Source organism: Artemia franciscana, unplaced genomic scaffold (assembly GCF_032884065.1).
Source record: "Artemia franciscana unplaced genomic scaffold, ASM3288406v1 PGA_scaffold_1213, whole genome shotgun sequence".
NCBI lineage: Eukaryota > Metazoa > Arthropoda > Branchiopoda > Anostraca > Artemiidae > Artemia > Artemia franciscana.
This window is the reverse complement of record NW_027062624.1, coordinates 173,919-187,600: the sequence shown is the minus strand read 5'-3', so window position 1 is coordinate 187,600 and position 13,682 is coordinate 173,919. Positions and strand designations below refer to the sequence as shown.

At 31.4% G+C, this 13,682-nt stretch overlaps 1 pseudogene; it reads left to right on the top strand.

Annotated features, from left to right (window-relative positions):
* Nucleotides 1–13,088, top strand: part of LOC136041281 (NADH-ubiquinone oxidoreductase chain 5-like) — a 30,949-nt pseudogene extending 17,861 nt beyond the window's left edge.
* The last annotated feature ends 594 nt before the right edge of the window (nt 13,089–13,682 follow it).

The following is a 13,682-nucleotide window of genomic DNA, read 5'->3' as shown; positions in this document are numbered from 1 at the left end:
TTATTCTACATCCTTTGTGACTCAAGGGTCATTCTTAAGGAATTGGGACAAAATTTAAGCTTTAGTGTAAAGAGCGAGGTATCGACGAGGGGTGAACTCCCTCATATCTATATATATATAAATAATTTTTCCGTTTGTGTGTCTATCTGTCTGTCCACATATGACGTCTGAATTATTTCATCATATACCAATTCAATAACGAATGTGTTCAAGCCGAAGTAGCTGAGTTGGTAATGCGTTATGTTCCAGGTTCTAGGTCCGAGAGATTCCAGGTTCGAACCTTGGCTTTAGCATTAATACAAAAGAAGAAAAAAAACTAAAAAAGGCAAAACTACAAAAAAACTAAACAGAAAATACTAAAAAAACTAAAAAGAAAAAAAGGAAAAAAGACAAAAAATTTATTTCATCATATACCAATTCAAAACGAATGTATATACAGACCGGGACACAAGGAATATAAATGACGACCAGGACACTCAAAGAGAAATTACAGACTGGGACACCGGGACAAAAATGACGACTGGGACGTGTGTGTCGACTGACGTCATGTTTGTGTGTCGACTGACGTCATGTTTGTCGACTCAAAATGACGACTGGGACACAGGGACACAACTACAACCGGGACACTGGGGGACACGGGGGGATATATAAATGACGATGGGGACACAGGGAATGTTTGATTAGCAATCACCATCAACAAAGCTCAAGGGCAATCATTAGAATAATGAGGTATAGATCTGAATACGGATTGTTTTTCCCATGGACAATTATATGTTGCATGTTCAAGAGTCAGTAAACCTGACAATCTATTTATATGTACGAACAATGGACAGCGAAGAATGTTGTATATTCGCAAGTTTCACGTAGTTAAAGTTTAAGGATATATATATATATATATATATATATATATATATATATATATATATATATATATATATATATATATATATATATATATATATATATATATATATATATATATATTCACAGATGGGACACAGGGACACAACTACAATGGCGCGTAACTAATATGGCGCGTAACGACTTACGCGCACGGGGGGGGGGCTTGGGGGGGGGCGCGAAATATATTCACAGATGGGACACAGGGACACAACTACAATGGCGCGTAACTAATATGGCGCGTAACGACTTACGCGCACGGGGGGGGCTTGGGGGGGCGCGAAGTCCTCCCAAGCCCTCCCGCGCGCGTAAGTTGTTACGCGCCATTGTAATTGTGTCCCTGTGTCCCACCTGTGAATAGAGATAGATATACATATATATATATATATATATATATATATATATATATATATATATATATATATATATATATATATATATATATATATATATATATATATATATATATATATATATATATATATATATATATATATATATATATATATATATATATATATACTAGCTGTTGGGGTGGCGCTTCGCGCCACCCCAACACCTAGTTGGTGGGGGCGCTTCGCGCCCCCCCCAAGCCCCCCCGCGCGCGTAAGTCGTTACGCGCCATATTAGTTACGCGCCATTGTAGTTGTGTCCCTATGTCCCACCTGTGAATATAGATATATATATATATATATATATATATATATATATATATATATATATATATATATATATATATATATATATATATATATATATATATATATATATATATATATATATATACGGTTTTAACTACGTAAAACTTGCGAATATACAACATTCTTTGCTGTCCCATTGTCTTTGCATATAAATAGATTGTCAGGTTTACCGACTCTTGAACATGCAACATATAATGGTCCATGGGAAAACAATCTGTATTCAGATCTATACCTCATGATTCTAATGATTGCCCTTGAGCTTTGTTGATGGTGATTGCTAATCGACCATTCCCTGTCCCTGTGTCCCGGTCGTCATTTATATTCCCTGTGTCCCGGTCGTCATTTGTATCCCGGTGTACCGGTCTGTATATACATTCGTTTTTTAGTTTTGTTTTTCTCCTTTATTTTTTTCCTTTTTTTTTTCTTTTTTAGTTTATTTAGATTTTTAGATTTTTTAGTTTTTTTTATTAGTTTTTAGTTTTTTTTTCTTTTTAGTTTTTTTGTAGTTTTTACCTTCTTTTTAGTTTTGTTAGTTTTTTTTTTACTTATGTCCTGGTCGTCATTTATACTCCCTGTGTCCCGGTGCTTTGTTGATTGCTAATCGAACATTCCTTTTGTCCTGGTCGCTTTCTCTTTGAGTGTCGTCATTTATTTTTTTCTTTTTTAGTTCTTTTAGTTTTTACCTTTTTTAGTTTTTTTTAGTTTTTTAGATGAAAATTTTTTTTAGTTTTTTCCTTTTTTTCTTTTTAGTTTTTTATTGGTTTTTACCTTTATTTTAGCTTATTTTCAGTTTTTTCCTTTTTTTTAGTTTTTTTTTATTTTTTATTTTTTTTAGTTTTTTACCTTTTTTTAGTTTTTTTAGTTTTTTTAGTTTTTTTAGTTTTTTTTAGTTTTTTAACTTTTTTACTTTTTTTTATTAGTTTTTAGTTTTTTTGTAGTTTTTGCCTTTTTTTAGTTTTTTCAGTTTTTTTTTTAGTTTTTTATTGGTTTTTACCTTTATTTTAGCTTATTTTTCAGTTTTTTCCTTTTTTTAGTTTTTTTTTAGTTTTTAGTTTTTTTAGTTTTTTACCTTTTTTTAGTTTTTTTAGTTTTTTTAGTTTTTTAGCTTTTTTATTTTTTTTATTAGTTTTTAGTTTTTTTTGTAGTTTTTGCCTTTTTTTTAGTTTTTTTAGTTTTTTAGCTTTTTTATTAGTTTTTAGTTTTTTTTGTAGTTTTTGCCTTTTTTTAGTTTTTTTAGTTTTTTAGCTTTTTTATTTTTTTTATTAGTTTTTAGTTTTTTTTTGTAGTTTTTGCCTTTTTTTAGTTTTTTCAGTTTTGACGTCACCTGATCCAGTTTTTTCAGGTGACGTCACCTTATCCACGATCCACAGATCCACAGACAACTTATTTTTATATATATAGATAGATAGTTTTTTTTTTTTACTTATGTCCTGGTCGTCATTTATACTCCCTGTGTCCCGGTGCTTTGTTGATTGCTAATCGAACATTCCTTTTGTCCTGGTCGCTTTCTCTTTGAGTGTCGTCATTTATTTTTTTCTTTTTTAGTTCTTTTAGTTTTTACCTTTTTTAGTTTTTTTTAGTTTTTTAGATGAAAATTTTTTTTAGTTTTTTCCTTTTTTTCTCTTTAGTTTTTTATTGGTTTTTACCTTTATTTTAGCTTATTTTTCAGTTTTTTCCTTTTTTTTAGTTTTTTTTTATTTTTTATTTTTTTTAGTTTTTTACCTTTTTTTAGTTTTTTTAGTTTTTTAGTTTTTTAGCTTTTTTACTTTTTTTATTAGTTTTTAGTTTTTTTTGTAGTTTTTGCCTTTTTTTAGTTTTTTCAGTTTTTTTTTAGTTTTTTATTGGTTTTTACCTTTATTTAAGCTTATTTTTCAGTTTTTTCCTTTTTTTAGTTTTTTTTAGTTTTTAGTTTTTTTTAGTTTTTTACCTTTTTTTAGTTTTTTTAGTTTTTTTAGTTTTTTAGCTTTTTTATTTTTTTTATTAGTTTTTAGTTTTTTTTGTAGTTGTTGCCTTTTTTTAGTTTTTTTTAGTTTTTTAGCTTTTTTATTAGTTTTTAGTTTTTTTTGTAGTTTTTGCCTTTTTTTAGTTTTTTTAGTTTTTTAGCTTTTTTATTTTTTTTATTAGTTTTTAGTTTTTTTTGTAGTTTTAGCCTTTTTTTAGTTTTTTCAGTTTTGACGTCACCTGATCCAGTTTTTTCAGGTGACGTCACCTGATCCATCCACAGATCCACAGACAACTTATTTTTATATATATAGATATATATATATATATATATATATATATATATATATATATATATATATATATATATATATATATATATATATATATATACTAGCTGTTGGGGTGGCGCTTCGCGCCACCCCAACACCTAGCTGGTGGGGGCGCTTCGCGACCCCCCCCCCCCCAAGCCCCCCCGCGCGCGTAAGTCGTTACGCGCCATATTAGTTACGCGCCATTGTAGTTGTGTCCCTATGTCCCACCTGTTAGCTTTTTAGCTTTTTTAGTTTTTTATTAGTTTTTAGTTTTTTTTTCTTTTTAGTTTTTTTGTAGTTTTTACCTTTTTTTAGTTTTTAATTTTTTTTTACTTATGTCCTGGTCGTCATTTATACTCCCTGTGTCCCGGTCGTCATTTGTGTCCCGGTGCTTTGTTGATGGTGATTGCTAATCGAACATTCCTTGTGTCCCGGTCGTCATTTATATTCCCTATGCCTATGTGCCGGTGTCCCGGTCGTCATTTGTGTCCCGATGTCCCGGTCTGTAATTTCGTCAGTCGAAAATATGACGTCAGTCGACACAGAAACATGACGTCACCTGACAGATCCACAGACAGACAAATTATTTTTATATATATAGATATATATATAAATATATATATATATTTTCTTTTTAGTTTTTTTGTAGTTTTTACCTTTTTTAGTTTTTTTCTTCTTTTGTATTAATGCTAAAGCCAAGGTTCAAACCTGGAGCATCTCGGACCTAGAACCTGAAACATAACGCTTTACCAGCTCAGCTACTTCGGCTTGAATACATTCGTTTTGAGCAGCTTCCTCGGGTGTTGCCATTGTAGGTTCTTCAGTCATTTTACAATTAGAAATTTCTCTTTCAACGGTCTTCTTACAATTAAAAATTTGTCTTTGAACGATATTCTTAAATACCTGTGTCCTGGTCGTCATTTTTATTCCCTGTGTCCCGGTCGTCATTTGTGTCCCGGTGTCCCAGTCTGTAATTTCTCTTTGAGTGTCCCGGTCGTTATTTATATTCCCTCTGTCCCGGTCGTCATTTGTGTCCCGGTCTGTAATTTCTCTTTGAGTGTTTATTCTTTTTAGTATTTTTTAGTTTTTTACATTTTTTTTTCAGTTTTCTTTTTCTTCTTTATTTTTCACCTTCACTATGAAATACATATCGCCGAACCTTTGTTTTTTTAACTAAAATCTGGTAGGCATTGATGACCTTATCCAAGTCAAAATCCCAAACCCAATCATCATCGCTATCATTTTCAGTTTTGATATGTTTTGACTCTCGCTGTCCAGGGGGATCTTCATCTAACTGCGCGGTTTTGCGTTCTTTAGCCTCAAGCCTGTTTCCTTGCTGTTCTTTTGATTCCTCGGCACGCTTTCTTTTCTGACTTTCTCCAACAGCAGCAAGTTTTTTGGCATAGACTCTTTGAGCATCTTCATCGGCTTTTGCCATGGTAAGTTCATCAGTCATTGTAAACTTAAACATTAATAGATTTCTACGTGAACATATGTCTTAAATATCTTGAATGACGTCACCGTCAAAGCAAAAATGACGACAACTAATTTCATGACGTCAGCCGACACAGAAACATGACGTCACCTGATCCACAGACAGACAGACAACTTATTTTTATATATATAGATAGATAAGATATAATCTGGCGTAACAGACATAGTGTAACAGACATAAAAGACAGACAACTTATTTATATATATATAGATTTTTATGTATATGGATACAGTTTCTTCTTTAGTTTTTTTTTCTTTTTTAGTTTTTCTTTTTTTTTAGTTTCTTCTTTTTATTGATTTGTTTTCTTCAATTTGTCAATGTTCACTCTAACATTGACACTTGGAAAAATCTTTACGTGCCAAGTATGCTAAAGCTCCAACAATTTATATTAAACCTCAAAATTGGGGTATCTGTTTTAAGGTTTTCGAATTACTTTAATCTATTGTAAAAATATATTGAAATATTTGTGGAATTCCCAGTTTTTTTTAGTTTTTTCTTTTTTTTTTAGTTTTTTAGCTTTTTTTAGTTTTTTTTTTTAGTTTTATATCTTTTTATTTATTTACATTTTTTCTTTTTAGGTTTTGACTTTTTTAATTTTTTTAATTTTTAATTTTTTTTAGTTTTTTTTTTAATTTTTTTTAGTTTTTTACCATTTTTCTTTTTTCAAATTACTTTAATCTATTTCGAAATATTTATGCAATTTCCAGTTTTTACATTCTAGTTTGTTTTCTTTTATATATATAGAAGATATAATCTGGCGTAACGGACAGACAACTTATTTTTATATATATAGATATATATATATATATATATATATATATATATATATATATATATATATATATATATATATATATATATATATATATATGTTTTTAACTACGTAAAACATGCGAATATACAACATTCTTCGCTCTCCCATTGTCTGTGCATATAAATAGATTGTCAGGTTTACTGACTCTTGAACATGCAACATATAATTGTCCATGGGAAAAACAATCCGTATTCAGATCTATACCTCATTATTCTAATGATGTGTCCCTGTGTCCCGGTCGTCATTTATATTCCCTGTGTCCCGGTGTCCCGGTCGTCATTTGTGTCCCGGTCTGTAATTTCTATTCGAACAATCCCTGTGTCCCGGTCGTCATTTATATATCCCGCCTGTGCCCCCGGCGTCCCCGTTGTAGTTATATCCCTATGTCCCGGTCGAAATTTATATTCCCTGTGTCCCGGTCGTGATTTGTGTCCGGTTGTCCCAGTCTGTAATTTCTCTTTGAGGTTCCCGGTCGTCATTTATATTCCCTGTGTCCCGGTCGTCATTTGTGTCCCGGTATGGAATTTCATCAGTTGAAAAACATGAAATCAGTCGACAAACAACTTCATGATGCATGCAGCTCAATCCTTATAATGACTTCAGTCGACAAACATGACGTCAGTCGACACACAAACATGACGTCACTCGACACACACACACACACACACACACACACACACACACACACACACACACACACACATAGACAACTTATTTTTATATATATATATAGAGAGATAGATAGATAGATATAAGTTCGTTACGTAAGTTAATTCGTAAATTACGTATATTTTTACTAATGAAAATGTTCGTAAAAAAATTAAAAGTTCTAGTTGCCTTTTTAAGTAATAAGAAATAGGCAACTAGAGGGCAACTAGGCTTTCTCCCTCTCTTCTTTTTTCTCAAAATCTTCCGATTAAAACTATGAGAAAGCCATTTAGCCAAAAAAAATTAATATGCAAATTTCGTTTCAATTATTTATGTCTGGAGGGCCAAGATTAAAACATGCATTAATTAAAAAATGTCCAGAAATTAAATAAAAAAAACAAGTTGTTTAAATGAAAGTAAGGAGCGACATCAAAGCTTAAAACGAACAGAAATTACTCCGTATATGAAAGGGTCTTTCATATACTCCTCCTCAACGCCCCGCTCTTTACTCTAAAGTTTTTTACTGTTTTAAGAAGTATAGTTAAGAGAAAGAGTAAAACTTTAGCATAAAGAGTGGTGCATTAAAGAGGAAAAGCCCCTTTCATATACGGAGTAATTTCTGTTCATTTTAAGTTTTAATGTCGCTCCTTACTTTCATTTAAAAAAAACTTGTTTTTTTATTTAATCATTGTAAAAGACTGAAGGAAGCAACAGAAATGTTAACGCCAGACGCTGCTAGAGAAAACAAAGCATTTAAATGAATCATCATTGTCAAAAGCACTAGATATATCAATAGTCAAAAAATACAGGGGACTTTTTTGAGCAACGGTTTGTTTCATTAGCCGACCCACAATATGGTGAACTTTAACGCAGCCCATACCTTTTCAAAACCAAGCTGGAAGGGCGTAAAATTTCACTTGGAGTTAATGGCCTGTAGCTGTACATATTCAATAACTTACTAACTAAACAAGACACAGTGATAGGACGGTAATTAGAGCAAGCACTGGGGTCCTTACCCCTCTTAACAAAGGGAAGACAAGATGATAGTGCTGCCTTTTCTCTGGATTGAACGTTCACTTGCAAGAGAAGTAAGGGAAGCGTTGGAGGCTGTCTATCTTGTCTCCGCAATTTCAGGAGCAAGCTCGGCGGGTACCAGGGGTCTTGCAAACAATTCTCTCACCCCCTCTTCTGCTTACTTTTCTCCTCCCACCTTTATCTTAGCGATACTTGAATTGCCTTCAAGTATCGGACAATCCTAATCATATTACCACCGCTTGATCTCGACCTATATCATATAGGTCACTAGCTGTTGGGGTGCTTCGCCCCAACACCTAGTTGGTTTGGGCGCTTCGCGCCCCCAAGCCCACCGCGCGCGTAAGTTGTTACGCGCCATTGTAGTTGTGTCCCTGTGTCCCACCTGTGAATATAGAAAGATATATATATATATATATATATATATATATATATATATATATATATATATATATATATATATATATATATATATATATATATATATATATATATATATATATATATATATATATATATATATATATATATATATATATGTTTTTAACCACGTAAAACCTGCGAACATACAACATTCTTCACTGTCACTATGTCTGTACATATAAATAGATTGTCAGGTTTTCCGACTCTTGAACATGCAACATATAATTGTCCATGGGAAAAACAATCCGTATTCAGATCTATACCTCATTATTCTAATGATTGCCCTTGAGCTTTGTTGATGGTGATTGCTAATCAAACATTCCTTGTGTCCCCATCGTCATTTATATATCCCCCCTGTGCCCCCGGCGTCCCAGTTGTAGTTGTGTCCCTGTGTCCCAGTCGTCATTTATAGTCGACAAACATGACGTCAGTCGACACACAAACATAACGTCAGTCGACACACACGTCCCAGTCGTCATTTGTGTCCCGGTGTCCCAGTTTTTTTTCTCCTTTATTTTTCAGTTTTTTCCCTTTTTTTAGTTTCTTTTTCAGTTTGTTTTTTAGTTTTTTTTATTAGTTTTTAGGTTTTTTTCTTTTTAGTTTTTGTTGTAGTTTTTTCCTTTTTTAGTTTTTAGTTTTTTACCTTTTTTAGTTTGTTTTAGTTTTTTAGCTTTTTTAGTTTTTTTAGTATTTTCTTTTTAGTTTTTTTGTAGTTTTTACCTTGTTTAGTTTTTTTATTCTTTTGTATTAATGCTAAGGCCAAGGTTTGAACCTGGAACCTCTCGGACCTAAAACCTGGAAAAAACCTAAAACCCTTTTTTTTGTTTTGTTTTTCTCCTTTATTTTTCAGTTTTTTCCTTTTTTTAGTTTTTTTTTTCTTTTTCAGTTTGTTTCTTAGTTTTCTTTAGTTTTTTTATTAGTTTTTAGGTTTTTTTCTTTTTAGTTTTTGTTGTAGTTTTTACCTTTTTTAGTTTTTTTTAGTTTTTTAGTTTTTTTAGTATTTTCTTTTTAGTTTTTTTGTAGTTTTTACCTTTTTTAGTTTTTTTATTCTTTTGTATTAATGCTAAGGCCAAGGTTCGAACCTGGAACCTCTCGGACCTAAAACATGGAACATAACGCTTTACCAACTCAGCTACTTCGGCTTGAATACATTTACCTTTTTTAGTTTTTCTATTTTTATTTTTTTAGTTTTCTTTTTCTTCTTTATTTTTCAGTTTTTTCCTTTTTTAGTTTTTTTCTTTTTCAGTTTTTGGTTTTTTTAGTTTTATTAGTTTTTTTTATTAGTTTTTTGTTTTTCTTTTCTTTTTAGCTTTTTTTGTAGTTTTTACCTTTTTTTAGTTTTTTTTGTTTTTTTTTCTTTTTTTGTTATTTTTTAGTTTTTTAGCTTTTTTAGTTTTTTAGTATTTGCTTTTTAGTTTTTTTTTGTAGTTTTTACCTTTTTTAGTTTTTTTTTCTTCTTTTGTATTAATGCTAAAGCCAAGGTTCGAACCTGGAACCTCTCGGACCTAGAACTCGCCGATTGTCCTTGAAGTAAAAGCTGCTGTATCTCGTCCCAAGATTGATTAAATGTAAATGTAATACATAAATCTGGACGACCATAGAGACGAACATACGCAATAGCATCTTGAGCATATTCATGTATATGATGGGGACTACCAGCATATGACGAAGGTAAAATCGTTAATCTTGCAACATGTGTGGTATTACCGTCATTTACAACTGCATCTCGCAAATGAATGTATTGTTCAGAGCGGAGCTTGGGCTGATTCAGGCGGATAAATAGCAAACGTTCTGATTCAATTTTAGCATACATATCAACGATGTATTGGTGAAACAATTGACGGCATTTTAAATATAATTGTCTTCATCTTGCCGAATCATTAGTCTATAGGAATAATAATGCATTCCACTGCATTTCTTATTCATTTTCTTTGTTAGTGGCTGGATTTACCAATTTAATATTAAAGTGATAGCCGTCGGCTCCATCCCAAAAAATGATAGGATATTGTAGGGCGTCGTAGCGTCGATGAGTTTCAGCAATTTTTACCAACTGAGCGTTTCGCTTATGAAGAATAATATCTCGAGGTAAAAACTGATCACCGACCATAACGATTGCCACTTCGTCGATAGTTGGAGCATTGTATCTACGCACATGTTGGCCAGGAGGCGTTTTGTCAGCGGAAATAACAATTTTATGCGTATCAGTAGGCATCAAATCGATGGCTGTTTTGAACAGACACACAAAATTATTATTTTCGTGGAAAAGATGTCGCAATTGGGAAATGATTGTCCTTTCAACGTCGGGAAAAATTTTGCAACGTGCATTCAATTCAGAATTTCTATCACTGATGAAGTACAGCCCGATTTGAACACATCTACTCAAGCTATAATCATCGACGGGGCTGTACCTGAATGCCAGGCAAAAATTTTTAGGTTGCTCTTGTGATTCCTCCGCACGCTTTCTTTTGGTGATTTCTCTTTGAGACGCAAGCCTAATTTCACGCTGTTGTTGAGATTCCTCGGCACGTTTTCTTTCCTTACTTTCTCTATCAGCCGCAAGCCTGTTTTCTTGCTGTTCTTGTGATTCCTCGGCACGCTTTCTTTTCTTAATTTCTCTATCAGCCGCAAGCCTGTTTTCATGCTGTTCTTGTGATTCCTCGGCACGCTTTCTTTTCTTACTTTCTCTATCAGCCGCAAGTCTTTTGGCATAGACTCTTTGAGCAGCTTCCTCGGCTGTTGCCATTGTAGGTTCTTCAGTCATTATACAATTAAAAATTTCTCTTTCAACAATCTTCTTACAATTAAAAATTTGTCTTTGAATGATTTTCTTAAATATTTATAATGACGTCATATACTAAGCATCGTCATAACAAACATGACGACAACTAACTTCATGACGACATACAGCTCAATCCTTATAATGACGTCAGTCGACAGGCAGACAAACAACTTATTTATATATATATATAGATTGATCATGAAAATATCAATAAGAAAATCCATAGTTACCAAGGAAATGTCCACTCAAGTAGCAAAATAATCAGCATATACAAATCATAATCCTCTGTTCACTGAATTAATTATTATCAAAATATTGGCTGTAGGTCAGGTAGAGACTATAATCCTTTACAAATTATTAACGATAGGTTATATCCAAAAAGAGGTCCTCATACCACGAAATCTGAGTCAACATTTACTATGTTGACTATTCCTTTCTTCATATTTCAACCGACTTCTTATTTTTCTTTGTAAATATATATTTAATGCCTTCTTAGGTTCTTATGTTTGAACTTCATGTATGTATTTACTGTGTTGATATTATTCTTTTCTATCCTTTGGTTACTGAATTAGTTATTATAAAAATATTGTCCATAGGTCAGGTAGAGACTATAATTCTTTACCGATTATTAGTAATAGTAATCATTAGTAATCATTAGTAATAATTAGTAATCTTTACCGATTAATAGTAATTTAATATCTTGATTATTATTTTCTTCCTGCTTCGACTGACTTCTTATTTTTCTTTGTAAATATATATTTATTGCGTTCTCGCGTTCTTTTGTTTGAAATTCTTATATATGTAATATATATATATATATATATATATATATATATATATATATATATATATATATATATATATATATATATATATATATATATATATATATATATATCCTTCGTACTTGGAGCGACTTTTTATTTCTCTTTGCGATTATAGGTTTAATACGGTCTTACGTTCTTTTATGTTTGAAATTCATGTATATATTTACTGTTTTGATTGTTCTATTCTTTTTACTTCGACTGACTATTTATTTCTCTTTGTAATTATATACTTATTATGATATCACGTTCTTATTTTTGAAATTCATGTATATGTTTACTGTCTTGACTATTCTTTTCTTCATGCTTCGACTGACTTTTTACTTCGGTTTGTAATTATATGTTTAATACGCTCTTACGTTCTTATGCTTCAAATCCATAATTATTTCATGTGTATATTTACTGCCTTGATTATTCTTTTCTTCTTACTTTGACTGACTTTTTATTTTTCTTTATTTAATACGTTCTTATATTTGAAATTCGTTTATATACTAACCGTGTTCTTATGTATACGTTCTTATGTACTTATGTTTGAAATTAAAGTATATATTTACTCTCGTGATTATTTTTTTCTTCTTGCTCCGAATGGATTTTTTCTCTCTTTGAAATTATACAGTATCTTTATTAGTGAGCAATATTTGTATATGTATGTATGTTCTCGAAAACAGCTCCATATTTTTTCGGGAAAATTGGTATCTTGGGATATTCTCACATAAAAAAACGCTAGATAGGTCTTAAGTCTGAGAAAATTCGTTAATAGCCTTAATTTTGGTTTTTGTAAATGATGTCATACACTATGTTAGCACATCATATAAGCATTTTTACGACATCATATATTGCATCATAAAAGCATTTTCTTATGTGATGTCATGCATAGAATAATTAATATTGTTTATTTTCCAACACAACAGTTATTTATATTATATAATGCTGGTTAGAAAGCCCAAAAAGTAAAATTATCAGTTGCAGTTACTATAAATGATGATTCTTTGGAACCAATACCTGAACTATCAAACATGGTAAGATGTAGAAATCAACAGCCTAGCCCATCAATTACGACAACACCAATGCGGAAAACTGAAGCAAAGGGCTTTGCTAATTTATCTGAAGTATTCAAAACCCAAAAACGAGTCAAAAGTGAAAATGAAGAGCAAAGACATGGGCAGTTAGAAGATGTGCGAAAACGACAAGTAGAGCGTGTTAAAAATGAAAATTAAGAGCAAAGACACACGCCGTTGGAAGAAATGTGATACCAAATACGTGAGCGAGTCAATAAAATTCAACCTTGACAGCGAGAATCAAAACTTGTCAAAAATTAAAATGATAGCGATAATGACTGGGTTTGGTATTTTGACTTGGATGAGATTATCAATACCTACCATACGTTTGTAAAAAAAAAAAAAAACAAAGACTCGATATGTATTCGATATGCGATATGTATTTAATAACTACGAAAAATATGCCGAGGTAAACCGAACCAAAGAAATTGAAAATGATAGCGATGATGATTGGGTTCTCGATTTCGACAAGGATAAGGACATCAATGCCTACCATACCTTTAAAAATCAAAATATGAACTACATAAACCGTTAGGTTCGGCGGAACGTCTTTCATATTGAGAAAACACAAGTTGAGCTAAAAGCTAAAGGTTTAATAAAAAAATATAATTATCTTGACAGAAGCGCGACTTCGAATTTTTTTTTTATTTATAATTTAAGTTTAATTTTATATATTTACTGTCTTGATTATCCTTTTCTTCATACTTCGACTGACTTCTTATTTCTCTTTGTAATTGTATGTTTAATACGTTC